The 4886-nt window shown below is 40.9% G+C and overlaps 1 long non-coding RNA gene across 1 annotated transcript; it reads right to left on the bottom strand.

Annotated features, from left to right (window-relative positions):
• Window positions 1-2253: 2253 nt before the first annotated feature.
• LOC115292644 lies at window positions 2254-3456 on the bottom strand. The gene is made up of 2 exons (XR_003909073.1): window positions 3291-3456; window positions 2254-2545 (listed from the first exon to the last, which is right to left on the bottom strand). It is a non-coding gene; the product is annotated as an uncharacterized LOC115292644 (long non-coding RNA).
• Window positions 3457-4886: the final 1430 nt, after the last annotated feature.

Below are 4886 nucleotides of genomic sequence, written 5' to 3'. Positions count from 1 at the left end.
CAACGGAAGGAGTCAGGAAATGAACTTGGGTTTAGTTAGCCCCAAGCAGAAGCCTGTATCCTGAGCCTCCCCCCCCCCCCCCCCCCCCCCCCCCCCCCCCCCCCCCCCCCCCCCCCCCCCCCCCCCCCCCCGCCCCATATCTCTCTGCCTCCCTGGCCCCCTCGGCTCTGGGAGATGCAGGGGAGGAAGGTGTGATGATCGCACTCACTCTCTGGGCTTGCTTCCCTCCATCGGGTACCCAGCAGCCCCCTGGGGCTCCCCGCTAGCAGTTGAAACCAGCAGACTCTGAGGGGTCCATGCTGGTTTCCCGAGGGTCCATCTTGTGAAGTCTGAGCATGCTCCTGTTTCTTCAGGCAGGGGCCTGGGGAAAACGTCACCTCTAACGCAGCGAGGTAGCTTGATGTTGGCATTAACTCAACATGTTGTCACTGCGGGTCCTCTAGAGGAAGGACTGGACCTGGGATTACTTGAGTTCCTCTCATGGGCACTGGAAGCTGGCATTTGATTGGGGCCGAAAGATAAGGTTTTGATGCCAAGGACTTGCAGGGAGGGTTAAGCCCTGTTTTGTTAATTTTTTTCTTTTTTCTGCTCATGAAATGAGATTAGAACCAAGTCATGAAGCAGTCCAACCCAGAAATTGTGAAGTTGTTTTGTGTTTGAATCGCCTTATCTGTTCAGTGTGTTACAATGTTTGTTGTGTGTGTGTTTCTTTAAAAAGAGCGATTTTAAACCTAGCTTTTAAAGAAAAGTCTATTTTTGACTTCTGGTGCTTTTGTGAGGGTTTTTTGTACTTAATTGCCATACGCACCGGTCACAATAACCCAGAAGCATAACTAGGCAAAGCCGGATGAGCAGTATGTCAGAGAAGCTCAGAGGAGAGATTTTAGGACCCAAGTCTTAGATACAGAACAGAGTCTGCTCTTTCGTGAAGTTGCAAAGCCTGACCTTAATTTAAAGTCCTGTGTAGCCTTCCTGGGGAGGGAAATGGGACTTGAGACGGAAGTGGCCAGAGAAGTCCATTCTTCCTATACACCAGCAGGTGCACAGATCATAGATACACAGTCACAAGGTGAGCACGTGCGTGTGAACACAAGTGTCATCGCCCCCAAGATGACATTTCACTAGCAGTGATCTCATCTGTCTCTAAAAATGCCTTTGACTAAAACTATATTTTATCTGATATTAATTAGTGGCAGAAGTTCCCTTTTGGTTAGTACTTGCTTAGTATATGGATTCCCCCCACTGCATCTCTTGTAAACATCATAAAATTTGATTTTATAAAGTGAAATCTTTACCTTTTTAAAAATTTTTAAATTTTTAAAAAGGTTTTATTTATTTTTGAGACAGAAAGAGACAGAGCATGAGCAGGGGAGGGGCAGAGAGAGAAGGAGACACAGAATCCAAAGCAGGCTCCAGGCTCTGAGCTGTCAGCATAGAGCCTGATGCGGGGCTTGAACCCACGGACCATGAGATCATGACCTGAGCTGAAGTCAGAGGCTTAACTACTGAGACACCCAGGTGCCCCGAAATCTTTACCTTTTAAATGAGGCATTTCACTTCATTTATATTTAATGTAATTTTTATATTTAGATGATTTCTACCATCTTTTTTGTGTTGTCAAATGTTCCATTTTTTCTTTTCTTTTTGCTTTTTTTTTCTTCTTTGAGCATCTAATGAGTTTCTCCTTACATCATTCCATTTTTCCCCGCTTTCTGGTTTGTAAATTATACTGTTTTTATTCTTTTAGTGGTTACTTTAGAAATGACCACATACAGGTCGGGGAGATCAGCACCTAGGTATGATTGAATCCCTCCCTTGTGGAGAACACTCCCCGCTCCCCCCCCTCCCCCCCTTCCTGGCCAGGTATAGTCCCAGCTGAAGGCTCACAATTTGGTGAGGGGTACCTAGGATACCCAGTTAGTGGGTACTTATTGAAGATACAGCAGTTAGGTATATTGAAGACCATATTTGTAATAAGGTACAGTTGGGCTTTTGATTTTTCAATTACTGAGAAGATATTTATATTTATTTGTCTCTTATTTTTATATTTTTACCATATATTGAACGTATCAGGAGTGTATTTGTGCAATTAATGACAAGATAATCATCTTTTCCTCTTTTATAGGCCTTAATGGCCTGGGAATTGTCATTATTGTTTAATAAAATGTTGGTCATTATTTCATTTATAATGAGGGGGGAAAGGAGGCACGGTCAAATGAGAAAACATTTGTGACATAAAACACATGACGGATATTTTATTTTCACTATTTGAGAAGAGTATATTTTATTTTTAGTACTGTGGCATAATATATAACTTTTTGTGAGAACTATAGATTGTGTAGTCTAGGTCTTAATTGTATCACTCACCACACAGTTATATGTAGAAATGATTGATACATGTATGCCATACCATGAGCATGATGTCATGCACTTTTCCCTCTGTTTTAAAATACATTCCACAACATGTTACAAAATGTAAGAACTTGTGACTTCTCTTCAAAGCCGTGATTGTGCAAGTAATGTACTACAGAAGGCTTTAGTCAACCTAAGAAAAAAAATAAATGCCGTTGAATCAGTTCTACCATCCTATGAAATGTCCTTTAAGCAAATGGTAATTTAAAATAGTATATTAAAATGCATTATGTATAATGTACATATGTATATTGTCTAAGTACAATATACACATCGTATACCAGATAATTATCACACTTTATGATTCTCATGAAAGGAAAAGTAGGAAACAAAAGATTTCTTTGCTTGGGGAAGAATGAGTGTTATTAAGATTTTACACAGGAACCTCACATATGTATCTAGAAATATTGTTTTTATGATTGAAAAAATTTGACAGTCCTGAAATTGTATTAGAAGAAACTGATGATTAATTTGAGAAATGATTTAATTGAGAAATTAATGTGAGAAAATGACTTAAACTTTTAAAGGCTAATAGAAAAAGTCTGGCAGTTATAAGAAATCTTAAAATGTCTGAATTGTAAGAGAACAGAACGGTTTACTCTAAAGTTCTAAAAGCTAATGATCCTGTCATTGAAATCATTTGAAGTGTATTAAAGAATAGAAAAACATTAAAATCTCTCTCTGTGTAAAAAAAACAATGACCACATACAAAGTTAAATTATTGTTTAAAGTTAATTAAAACCTTTACCCTTCTCCTATATAATACATGGATCTTAGAAAACTTTCAGTCCGTCCATATAATTATTACACGATTAATCAACTGGCGTTTTAGGTGCGGATCTGTACAAATTAAAACATCCAGTGGTGATCATTATTACCATTTTCGATAACGGATGTTCATTGGACACTCATATGCCACCTTCTTTGTCCTTTCTTCCTGGCTGTGTTGTTTAGACTGTTTTTCTGAAGTCATATCTCTTCTACATGAAGCATATTGCAAGAATGCCTTCATGAGGGTCGACTAGGGCGGGAAAACTGGTCCAATCAGCTTTGCTCCTGCTAAGAGAGGTTTCAGTGTGATGTGGGGAAGAGCTTCTGCATGACCCCCTCCTCTCTGCTTTTATTAGCTTACTGCTTTTAAATATCCTTTGCTTTCATTGTCATGGGTTCTTGAAAGGAAGAAAAATAAGCACATGTGCAATAAATCATCTTGTTCTATACAGAACGGCGTTCATTTCCCTATAAAAATATTTTGAATATTCCTGTTACATAGAAATTTACATTGAATAAAAGACACATCACTTCAGTTGACACATAGATGCCATTCAATAAACTTTTGTCGAATGAAGAAATTAAAGAAGCAGAGTCTTCCAAGGAACCCTCTGGAAACACCTTGCCATTGAACAATTTCCCAAAAACTTCCTTCTGAATTTTAAGAACAAAATGATGAAGAAAGTATGTGGTGTTGCCTATATTTTCCCACTTTTAAAATGTTTATTTATTTAGTGTGTGTTTGTGTGTGTCTCTGTGTGTGTGAGAGAGAGAGAGAGATGCAAAGAGAGAAGGAGAGCGTGAATCCCAAGCAGGCTCTGCTGTCAACAGAGCCTGACGTGGGGCTTGACCTCACGAACTGTGAGATTATGACCTGAAATCAAGAAAATATGGCCGAAATCCAGAGTTGGATGCTTACCCCACTGAGCCACCCAGGCACCCCATCCCACCGTTTTTAATGAAAATTTATCAAACAGCTGTACTTCATGTGCTATACATTTACTTTAGGCACGTGTCTAGGGTATAGTAAGAGAACACCTTAGTGATGCTATGTAATTTACGAAGTGTTTTCACAGATGATTTCCATATGCTTTTCACAACAGCCCAGCAAGATGGGCAGTGGTGCTCTTAATTCTATTTACAGGTGATTCACTGGGCCAGGACTTTCAGGTCCTAGCCTGAAGCTTCTGCATGGCATCGCTCTGTCCCGTGGTCCAGTGTCATTATGTCCCTCTATCAGGACTGCAGGCCACTTGTGCTATTTTAGGTGACGCTGGACGGTCCCTATTTCCGAGTATCTTTTTCTAGGCATCATGCTGGTCATATCTGCTTATTTGTTGTAGGGATCCTGGCTGGGGAACTAAAGCTTTGCCGTTTTGCCATGGTTCCAGGAAAGAGGCTGGATTGATCCAGGTGGTCACGACACATTTCCCGAGAACACACCAGCAAAAGCGGAGAAATTCCTGTCCTTTGCCTGTCGTACACCTGCTACCTTAAAAAAGCGAGGTCCACAGATTCCTGATATTTGGAACCAACAAGAAAATTCAGGGTGGGGGGCGCGCGTGGTGGCTCCGGAGGCTGAACGTCAAACCCTTGATTTTGGCTCCTCACGGTTTGCTAGGTGGAGCCCTGCACTGGGCTCTGGGCTGACAGTGTGGAACCTGCTTGAGATGCTCTCTGTCTCTGTCTCTGTCTCTGTCTCT

This window comes from Suricata suricatta, chromosome 5 (assembly GCF_006229205.1).
Source record: "Suricata suricatta isolate VVHF042 chromosome 5, meerkat_22Aug2017_6uvM2_HiC, whole genome shotgun sequence".
Classification (NCBI taxonomy): Eukaryota; Metazoa; Chordata; class Mammalia; order Carnivora; family Herpestidae; genus Suricata; species Suricata suricatta.
Note: the sequence above shows the minus strand (reverse complement) of the source record. Positions and strands in the feature narration are given on the sequence as shown.